Source organism: Saccopteryx bilineata, chromosome 12 (assembly GCF_036850765.1).
Source record: "Saccopteryx bilineata isolate mSacBil1 chromosome 12, mSacBil1_pri_phased_curated, whole genome shotgun sequence".
In the NCBI taxonomy this organism is placed as follows: Eukaryota; Metazoa; Chordata; class Mammalia; order Chiroptera; family Emballonuridae; genus Saccopteryx; species Saccopteryx bilineata.
Window position 1 is genome coordinate 46,495,953 of NC_089501.1, and position 12,017 is coordinate 46,507,969.

Here is a 12,017-nt window from a genome sequence, read left to right on the forward strand (position 1 = left end):
CAGAGCTCATAGAATCCATGTTCATCTCTGATCTGTGTTTGTCTGAAGGATAATTACATCTCTAATTCATAGGCTTCAGTTATTCCTGACTAATACAAAATAATTGGTTCTAGAATTCTTTTATGGATTTAACTACCAAATGCACCATGGTACTTGCATCCTGTTTTTCTTTTCCTCAAATTGGAGAAAATGACAATACTAAAAAAAAATAAAATAAAATAAAAAATGATACAAAGATGCAGGGCAGCAGGATGCCATGATTCATCATACTCAATGTGAATTGGTTTTCAGGACAAATAACAAATTTGGATATGCTGCTTTTAAAATATATCCTATAATTCACAGGTTAAACGAAAGTTAATTCTAAGCATGAGAACAATTACTATCCAATCACCAAGGTAAACACAACACCAGTGATCACTGACTTCATTTCTCACTGTATAAATCAGCCTGCACATCAATTTTGCCGAAAAGAAATGATGAATCTTGTTTTAAAAGAGGAAGAAGTGATGCCACAATCACTGTGATGGATGATAATACATTTACAGCTACCCTGAAGGGAACCCTAACTCCTATAGGAACTTTCCAGATTGGTTATCTTCTTTCAGGTCAGAGTGCTTAAGCATTACCCACAGCAGGCAATATTCTAAGCACACAGAATATAATATTAAATTCTTTAACTGTCACAAACATGCTAACAAATAGGTGTTACTGTTTCAATCCTTCATATAAAAGATTAGAAACTAAATTACAGAGAGGTTAGTGATATAACTTGCTCAAGACTTAAATACAGATAGCAGATGTGAACCTAGAAATCTGGCTCAAAATCCTGTGCTCTTAATCACTAATTTTACGTTTCTCAGTGCTTTTAGGATGAATTAATTTGTGATATTACAATGAATTTTGATTGAGCAAAGCCTATGATTTTTTTCAGTCTTAGTAGTCTTCTGCATTGTTCCAGTATGGTAGCTACAATTCACGTGTTGCTACTTAAATTTAATTAAAATCAAACAGTATTAAAAATTGAGTCCCTCAGTCACACTCACCCTATTTCAAGTAGCTGGTGGTGACTAGGTTGGCAGTATATTTCCATCCCAAAAAGTTCATTTGGACAGCAGTGATCTAAAGTAACACTAAAATTGTGAATAATCAACCACCCATTTTGCTTTTATGCACCTTTCGTTTTCATAATGCACTGTGCAAATAAAGATGGTAGGTAGCAGTGGAAAAGTCTACCAATATTTTAGTGACTACATCTTTAAAAAGTAATTTAGAGTCTCTGGGAAAACATCAAGCATACCAACAATTATATCTTGGGTGTGCTGGAAGAAGAGAGAAAGCAAGAAATTAAAAACCTATTTAAAAAAGTAATGACAGAAAGCTTTCTTAATCTGATGAAAAACATAGACATCAAGTCCAGGAAGCACAGAGAGTTCTGAATAAGATAAACCCAAAGATGCCCACACTATGGCACATCATAATTAAAATAGAAAAGGTTAAAGACAAAGAGAGAATCTTAAAAGCAGCAAGAGAAAAGCAGTTAATTATCTACAAGGACGCTCCCATTAGACTGCCAAGTCATTTCTCAATAGAAACTTTGCAGGCCAGAAAGGATTGGCAAGGAATATTCAAAGTGATAAAAGGCAAGAACCTACAACCAAGATTACAGTACCCAGCAAAGCTATCATTTAGAATCGAAGGATATCTAAAGAGCTTTCTAGACAAGACAAAGCTAAAGAAGTTCATCACCAACAAACCAGTATTACAAGAAATGTTAAAGGGTGTTCTTTAAGAAGAAGAGGAAGAAGAAAGAATGTAAAAAATGTGAACAACAAAATGGCAATAAATACATATCAACGATTGAATTCTAAAAAACAAAATAAACAAGCATAACAGAAACAGACTTATACAGAGAACATTTTGACAGTTGCCATATGGGGGAGGATAAAAGGAATGGGTGCAAAAGGTGGAGGGACTAGGAGGTACAAGTTGGTTGTTACAGAATAGTCATCGGGATGTAACATACAATATAGGGAATATAGTCAATAATATTTTAATAACTATGTGTGGTGTCAGATGGTTACAAGATTTATTGGGATGATCACTTAGTATGTTATATAATGTCCAATCATGGGGGTATATACCTGAACGTAATACTGTATGTCAATTGTAATTGAACAATAAAGAATAATTAAATTAAAAAAAAGTAATTTAGGAAGTACAACCAAAATACTTTCAGTCACTGCATGAAAGCAACTCAGAACTCTAAGAGTAAAATTAGCAAGAATTCAAATGTAGAGGTATTCATCCTTTCAAGAATGACCACAATTTTTCTTTTGTAAATATTGAGATTAAATAGTTTGGGAGGCATGATATAAGTACAATTGTATTTAAAAAGACTGAAATCTAAGCTACTAAATTGTATGCTGTGAGGAGAACTGTGATAAAAGAAAGGACTTGATGGACTTCCCACAGAAAAATTAGATTTCGAAGTCAAGTAAACATATAGCTTCACAAAGCAACCTCATTCAACCAATTGTTCTACAGTGAGAACATTTCTCAAATAATAATGTGAGGACACTAATCATTTATTTTATCTCTTGCTCTGATACAGCATTTGCCTAGTAACCTTCTCATTTTAACTTAGTTTTCACATAGTTATTAATAACTTCAGCAGTAATATTTCTTAATATGAATTAACACAATGGCAATATGATTTATAAATTTTCTTTGTCTTGTAATCTGGTGGCTTAAATCAGTTCATTAGATTATCTTTGGGTATTTGGAGTAAATGTACTTTCCCCTATACTTAAAAAAGATTATTTTTTATTTTTTTATTCATTTTAGAGAGGAGAGAGAAAGGGAGAGACAGAGACAGAGAGGGAGAGAGAGACAGAGAGAGAAGGTAGGGAGGAGCTGGAAGCATCAACTCCCATATGTGCCTTGACCAGGCAAGCCCAGGGTTTTGAACCGGCGACCTCAGCATTTCCAGGTCAACGCTTTATCCACTGCGCCACCACAGGTCAGGCTAAAAAAGTTTATTTTTATTGTGTGTTACAAAAGCTGAAAATGTTTACTGCGGAATATTTAGGAAACAGATATGCACAGTGACAATGAACTAGATCATATAATGGGGAAATTACAAAATTAATGTCAATTTTCAGTCAGTATTTGACAAGACATATTTTCAGATCAAGCCATAAGCTGTTTAGATGAAAAATAATGCATTGGGAAACCTGGTGGAAATTTGATGTGCAGCTCCAGCTGAAAGTGTCCTGACTGATATTTACCATTACATAAAAAAATATTAAAAAAATTTTTTTTCTGTATTTTTCTGAAGCCAGAAACGGGGAGAGACAGTCAGACTCCCTCATGCGCCCGACAGGGATCCACCCTGCACGCCCACCAGGGGGCGACGCTCTGCCCACCAGGGGGTGATGCTCTGCCCCTCCGGGGCGTCGCTCTGTTGCGACCAGAGCCACTCTAGCGCCTGGGGCAGAGGTCGAGGAGCCATCCCCAGCGCCTGGGCCATCTTTGCTCCAGTGGAGCCTCGGCTGCGGGAGGGAAAGAGAGAGACAGAGAGGAAGGAGAGGGGGAGGGGTGGAGAAGTAGATGGGCGCTTCTCCTGTGTGCCCTGGCCGGGAATCGAACCTGGGACTTCTGCACGCCAGGCCAACGCTCTACCACTGAGCCAACCGGCCAGGGCCTTAAAAAGTTTTTTATTGAATTTATTTTTTGACACCGAAGCTTTTATCAATGTGTATTTTATTAAGATCTCTCCATGAAACTACAGTATTTTGGTATCAGTATTCTAAAGTAATGCCTCATTAATTTGTTTGTTTCATCAGAGCGCTTGTAGTCTTTATCAACCTCCAAACCCATCTTTACTCTTTCTACCTTTTAATAAAGAATGTACAATTATACATGACTATGAGCAGAATAGGCTTGGGGTATCACAAAATTAAAGCAACACAGTCCACTTACAAAATACCTCTAAGCTACAAAGTCAAGTGAGTCTTGGAAATGCTAGAGGTCAGAACATTGCTCACAAATTATCCCAGTACAATTTAGCTTATGAATTTTTTGGAATTATACAAAAAGCATTGGATGACTCATATAACTTGTACTATAGATGTGTTTTGCTGTTGCACAATCCTTTTAGTCCAAGTACCCCCTGAGGAACAAAGTGTTAGAGAAGCAGTTATGGTTTCAATTTCCCTCTATGACTTGCTTTCGTTTGGAAACCAGTAAAAGGAGGGAAAATGGACTGACCATTTCTTGGCATTATCAGAGCTTCAGAGTACTAAATTTCCACTCTCCTTATACCAGGAGAGAGAGTGCTATCAGTGACTACAAATAACTCGAGGATACCAAGAGATACAAAGATGCTACTTAGAAAATATTATTCTCAACAGTAATTACTCTTACAAACAAGTACTATGTACTTAAAACATTAAAAAAATATATATAGCACATGTAATGTCTAATTTGCTTCCAGATTTTTGGTTGGTGTCATTCAACAATGAATATATTTATGGTGTGTGCACACTATTTAAAGGCAGGGGAACGACATTATTTAATTATCATGGTGATCTGACCTGGTCTTTTCTGTATCTCTGATAGTCACTGTTCTTTCTCCAGGGATGTCCTCTCACTTGTGCCCAGGATGGCGATCCTTTTTCTAAGTCAATGCATCATGTGTGACTAGTATTGGTTTGGTTCACCTTTCTTTTTTCCACTAGGAGAAGCATAATTTATCTCCCACAAATTTCTTAACAACCAGGCAAAGGACCAACTCCTGATTTTGATCATTTCTTGGCTTTCTCCAAGGATAAAGAGTAAACAATGGGACAGGTGGCAGGGATACTAGAATGCATTTGGGGAAGATAATTAAGGATAAGATAAATAGTATGTATACTTTATACAGTCTCCCACAGACATAGGCAGAACAGAAAGTCGCCCCAAAGAGTCTCTACTTAACACAGTCTTAAGTTAGTAGACAAGGAGATCCACGTACAACAAATTTCCATTTGAAGCTTTCTGGAGACTTTCTCTAATCTAGTAAAAAGATCATTGGTCCGCCTGACCTGTGGTGGCGCAGTGGATAAAGCGTCGACCTGGAAATGCTGAGGTCGCTGGTTCAAAACCCTGGGCTTGCCTGGTCAAGGCACATATGGGAGTTGATGCTTCCTGCTCTTCCCTCCCCCTTCTCTCTCTTACTTTCTCTCCTCTCTAAAAATTAATAAAAAGAATTAAAAATAAAAAAAGATTATAAAAAAAAAAAAAAAAGATCATTGGTCCTGAGCCAGAAGACTAGAGCTTCAACCCTACCTGTGCTGAATCGCTGGGTAACCTTTGACAAGTCACTTGAATTTACTGAGCCTTTTGTTTCCTCATCTATGTAATAAAAATTAAAAAACAAACCAGCAAAACCCTTTACTACCTACAGAAGTTTTCTCAGACCTAAATGTCATAACATGTATAAAAGCACATTATATAAATATGATTATATGTTATCTGGTGTCATCAAGGAATGAGGTTTTCTGTATGTACTCTTCCACAGTATGTTACACACATCCATGATTTAAAGAAGGTATGCTATTTATTTATTTTTTATTTTTTTAATTTATTTATTCATTTTTAGAGAGAGACGAGAGAGAGAAGGTAGAAGGAGCAGGAAGCATCAACTCCCATATGTGCCTTGACCAGGCAAGCCCGGGGTTTTGAACCAGCGACCTCAGCGTTCCAGATGTTGACCCAAGTGATACATTTAAAGCTGATTAGAGGGAAAATGTCCCTATTGTATTAAGAATAACTTCTAGTCCTCTACTTTTTTCCTACTGAGTTTTCATGTTTTATCATACTTACTCTTTAAAAACCAAATATATTCAGAGCATTGAATACATTTAGGAAGGCTGGTTCTGTGTTGCAAGGAAATAGAAAAGTTTCAACTTTATAATTCTTAATTCCTGTAGTTCTTTGATCTGTTTTCAATATATTGATTACTTGAAAATTACATAAGTAATCAATGAAGGAAGAGCAGAAGTCTCAAAATACTTTTCCAGTCCTCTTTCTTTATTTTTCCCTCTTCATCTATACAGGAATAAACAGGGGTGGGCAAGAGTAGGTTTAGTGTTATGAGTACACAAAACAGAGTTTAATCTTGTATTATTGTTTATGTATTTATTATTGTAATATTTACATACAAACAGTTATAGACCTCCTTTTGCCAACTGTTCTATTTTTTCATTGGAGGGTTTTTATACTTTATTCAGTCTCTTACATAGACTATATGTTTTGTTATCAATTACATTTCTGTAAAATATATTTGAGTTAGGATGTTCAATTTTTAAATTTTAATCTTTTTCTTAGAATAACCACATTCACAGATGAATATAATTTTGTGGTTTATATCTATATAGTATAGCATAATGTTATATATAACATAATTTTCATAAATTAAATAAGATGAACATTTATACTTCAACTAGAATAATTTTAATAATAATGAAAAATGTCAGATATAACCATTCAGAGTTTAATACTTGTTTGGTATGCTTTTTAGGAAATTTCTGAATCATTATATATTTTTTAGACTATTCATATTATTATTGATACATAATGGATATGCTATTTTTTATATGTACTCATATGTTTTCATTAATATTCTTGTCACAGAGTATTAGATCAATGAGGTAAATACCATGTTTTTTAATAACTAGCATCCAAGATCTAAGCATTTCCCTTAAGATCAGAACAAGGCAGGGATATCCGCTATCACCACTCCTATTCAATACAACACTGAAAAGTTTGGTGAATTATCATTAATAAAACCCTTGCCTCATGTTAGCACTTTTTCTAGACTTTGAGGTGACTATTATTTTATTTTTTACACATTTTGTTTAATGTGGTAAACTTACAAATATAAAATCTACCATTTTAATAATTTTAAGTGTATAGTTCAGAGTTATGTTGAATAGGAGTGATGATAGCGGACTTCTGAATAATATACACTATTCTATAAAGATACAGAATTAAAATTTCAAAACTGCCCTGGCCGGTTGGCTCAGCGGTAGAGCGTCGGCCTGGCGTGCGGGGGACCCGGGTTCGATTCCCGGCCAGGGCACATAGGAGAAGCGCCCATTTGCTTCTCCACCCCCACCCCTCCTTCCTCTCTGTCTCTCTCTTCCCCTCCCGCAGCCAAGGCTCCATTGGAGCAAAGATGGCCCGGGCGCTGGGGATGGCTCCTTGGCCTCTGCCCCAAGCGCTGGAGTGGCTCTGGTCGCGGCAGAGCGACGCCCCAGAGGGGCAGAGCTTTGCCCCCTGGTGGGCAGAGCGTCGCCCCTGGTGGGCGTGCCGGGTGGATCCCGGTCGGGCGCATGCGGGAGTCTGTCTGACTGTCTCTCCCCGTTTCCAGCTTCAGAAAAATACAAAAAAAAAAAAAAAATTCAAAACTACTGCAAATGATTCTCTGACATAAGTACTGTAAGAGGAAGAATCTCAAACCAGTTACCTGAATGCCATGTCTTCAACTCTACCGACAAATGACAAAAATGATTTACTTATATACTACTTATGTTTGCAGAGTTGAGAAAGAGATGCATAACTCTCCATAAGGGAAGGCACTTGATTACTTAGATCCTCTAAGAAACATCGGTAGCTTGGTTTGCAAATAAATATTAATACAAAAAACACTGAGGATCCAAACTATTCTAAGTATTTAAATGCATCAGCTTCATTTCTCCAAAGAATACAGTTTGCCTTGTCATCATCCAACTATCATTGTTTAGACATCTCATGCCTATAAATGGGAAGTCCAAGAAATATAAGAGAAAATTCAAGAGGTTAACAGTCTCGAGAGAAGAAAGACACATAGTTAATTCATAACGCCACAAGATGGAGGAATGGACAAAGTCTCGTTGGAATCTAGAAGAGAGGGCTGGAATGGCTTCTAAAAGTAGTGGCATTTCGCTTGGGTGTCAATGGTGAGGGAAAGAAGACAAAGAGGCCTCCGGGCAGAAGAAGCATCATCTATAGGGTTAGGACAGGGCATAAAGTCCTGGCAAAAAGTGACTTCAGTGTGGCTGAAGGCAGACTCTGTCCCCTACTTACTGGGTCATATAAAATGTTTATTAGCTTCTCCTGGCTATTTCCTTATTTGGAAAAATTGGGGATGACAATAAGACTTACTTAACTTCACAACTGTATTGTGAGGATTTTGTGATGCATATAAAATGCTTGGCAAAGTGTTTGCTCCCCACTGGAACACTCAATAACATGCGCTGTGGCAAACTGGGGGTCCTGGGTGTCAACTCGGGTCCATTTCCTTATCACATTAAGTTGGCCACTGAGCCTCATTGGGCTTCCTCTTCCTTTTCTATAACAGGAAGAGGATCAAATTAGACAGTCTTTTTAAGTCTCTCCCAGCTCATAGATTACTATAGCTATGTGGCCATGGACACATAAATATTTCATATAATAATAATTCATTTTCAATTAGTTCATGTTAACCCCTAAAACTTAGGAATATATATTATATATATATATTATATATTTTTGCTGTAAGGAAAATGTCTTCTTACAAAGTTTTAACATGTTAAATTTGACAAATAAAAGAATCACAGAGCTGGCCTTCATGTGTTCAGTTTGATCAACCCACTGAAAACTGAAAACCTCTGACTTTCATGTTCATTTCAGATAATGTTTTTTAAAGGATTTCAGAAACACGATAAAAAACATGCCTTGTTTTACATCTGTAAAACATGGCCAAAGGTAGAGGCTGTCCCTTCTTTATAGCAGGGATTCCTCCTCTAAATGTCACATTGGCAAGGGAGAAACCAGCTAGAACCTATTTGTTTCAACTCAGTCATTTGTTGGATTATAACTTAAGAATAAAATGTAATAGTTTAATGACACTTTGACTTATCTGTTCCTTGAAAAATTATGGAAAAAAGCAGTGCACTAGTTGCCTGTTATTTGTGACTTTTGACAAAACATGTATTATAATGGCAGGAGAGAATGGTCAAATATTTAAGAGCAAAAGCAAGGAGAAAGGACCTGTGGGTGTAAACTTTCATTTTATACATATCTTATTCTTTAATTCTACAAATGTTTAATGAACAACTATTATGTGCCTAGTAGGATTAAAGATCCAGAGATGAATTTTTAAAAAACTCCGGCATCCAGAAGCAAAAAGAAATCAAAGGGATGAAGGACAGTGAATTAATGGAGGCTAGGTCGCTGTGTGTCAAAGGACTACAGAGGTCTGGGAAAACGATGAGTTAATAGCATGCTCAGTGAGGCCAGAGAATAGGATGCCTAATATTGAGATTAAGGAGGTGTTGCAGAATTTTGTCCTGGGTCAGTCTAGGGAAACATGACATGGGACTGAGTGTCTAGTATAGGATAAAGGTCAATATTACTCTGAAAGAGGAAGTCAAAGGATGCTATGATGAATATCTAAAGTCATCAAGCAGAGGAATAAGGTTGTAAGAGAGTATGCCAAGAGAAAAAATTGGTGGAGGGAGACTGACCCGGGAGTTAAGTGGATGATAGGAACAATGAATGGTGTAAGGTTCAAATATGGAGGTTTTTAAGGAGGAAGGAAAAGATTGGGCTGAAAGGGGCAATGATGAGCAGGAAGGATTAATAGAAATAATATCCCTAGGAATAATTATAAGGCAGTGCACTGAAGGAGTGAAAGAGGAAGACAGGTCCAAAGGACCAAATGGAAAGATTTAGGGGTCACTGTTAGGAAACCAATCTGATTTGCATGGAATTGTTCATATTCACAGCTCTTAGCTCCTGATGAATGTTTCTAGTACTCTTCCTGCACTTAGTCAAGTGAAACTGACTTGGACAATAAGTTATATGATCACTTTAGACATATTGGATTGATAAATGAAAAGAATGCACTAGTAATAAACATGCACACACACACGACAATTAGTGGAAATAAAACTCTAATCTATTCACTCTCTCTATCTCTTTTTGTTGGAGAGAGAAAGACAACTTGTAGTTGTTTCACTTTTGTTATTCATTGATTGCTTCTCATATGTGCCTTGACTAGGGGCTCAAGCTGAGACAGTGACTCCTTGCTCAAGTCAGCAACCTTGGGTTTAAAGCCAGTGACCATTGGGCTCAAGCCAGCAACCATGGGGTCATGTCTATGATCCCACACTCATGCTGTTGACACCATACTCAAGTTGGTGAACCCATGTCTAGCTGGTAACTGCGGGGTCCTCAGTGTCCCAGGTGGATTGATGCTCTATCCACTGCGCCACCACCTGGTCAGGCTCTGTTTACTCTTTTGTACAACATTTTAAAATGAAGCCATGCCTTTCATATCTTTTGTTCTCTATTTTTTATTGACTGATTTGAAGGAGACAGAGAGAAACACTTATTTGTTATTCCACTTTAGTTGTGCATTCATTTGTTGTTTCCCATGTGTGCACCGACTGGGGACCAAGCCTGCAACCTTGGCATCTCAGAACAACATTCTAGCTGACTGAGCTACCTGTCGGGGCTTCCTCCTCTTTCTCATCTAGCAGAGTTTGCAAAAAGTGACTTTGTCTTATTTTTTTTTAAAATTTTTTTATTTATTCATTTTTAGAGAGGAGAGAGAGAAGGCGAGAGAGAGACAGAGAGAGAAAGAGAGAGAGAAGGGGGGAGGAGCTGGAAGCATCAACTCCCATATGTGCCTTGACCAGGCAAGCCCAGGGTTTCGAACCGGCGACCTCAGCATTTTCAGGTCGACGCTTTATCCACTGTGCCACCACAGGTCAGGCTGTCTCATTTTTTAATATTTAATGTTTATTGACTTAAATATAGGTACTGTCAGAACTTTCAATCTTTTAAAAAACGATTGAGTGGAGAAGACTTGGACTAAAATTTAAATACCTCTGGGGGAAAAATAATTGAAGTTTGAATAAGTATAACCCTGACTCAATTTGAATTATTTTTCCACCCTGCTATTATTAGAGAAGCATAACTATGAGAAAAACTCTACTCTAAAATTTATTCATAAATAAGAAAAGACAGCTATATCTGTCCCAGAGGAAGTATCCATTGTGCCCATACTAATTTCCTCTCTGGCTAGAATCCAAATGACTTGGTATTTCATGAGTGACTTTGTGAAGAACAATATAAAAGTATTTGAGTGGGAAAAAAGAGATTCGGCTTTTAAATAAGATGTTCAGTATTAAAATTCTGGTTGCACCACTGACTACTTCAATAACTGTAAGCATATTACCTAAATTCTCTACACGTCAATGTCCTTATCTATACAATTACTGCTTCACAAGGGGAATGATACTTCTTAGAGCGGTTGTGAGAATTAAATGGAAAAAATGTGTATGAAACTAGTTATAGACCTTGACCATACCACAAACACAATGTGGCTACCTCACTGTCAGCCTCTTCTCTTTAAATCTATAGTCCTTTAAGTGAGACCTAGTTTTTACAATATTTTCCAGATTCTCCAAGTTTCCAAATCAAAGACTATATTGAGGACATTCTCCTTGATGGGACAGAAGGTAAATTAATACATTTTCAATTAGACAGGAATTCTCCCCCCAAAATGAAGACTTGAGGAGCCTTAATTACCAACCTGGCAGAGCATTAGCCTATCTGCTCTACTCTCTGAATGTTCTGATTAATCCAAATTTTATGGGAAGGTAAATTGAGACAATTTATGTATTTTATTTATATACCACACATGACCACATTTTCCTCATAGACGTTATATATTTTCTGTGTAAGAGGGAATAATAATAATAAGCTACTATTTCTCACAGTTTATCTGTCCTTTCTTCCAAAAGCTTATTTCTCCTAGATATTTGTTTATATTTTGATGTAATTCTCCATATCAGTCTTTTAGTAGAATACTGGAACTATAATTTAGAGAGCAAAAGGAATAGAAATAATAGTTTCAGTACTAATATATACTGGACATTACTGTTAAATGGTTTAGTTAATTTATCTCTTAGAATTCTATCAGATAAATATTTTCTTCATTT

At 36.7% G+C, this 12,017-nt stretch overlaps 1 protein-coding gene across 3 annotated transcripts in view; it reads right to left on the reverse strand.

The window, feature by feature from the left end:
- Window positions 1-12,017, reverse strand: part of RGS17 (regulator of G protein signaling 17) — a 96,321-nt gene that overhangs the window by 60,251 nt on the left and 24,053 nt on the right. The window lies entirely within an intron of this gene.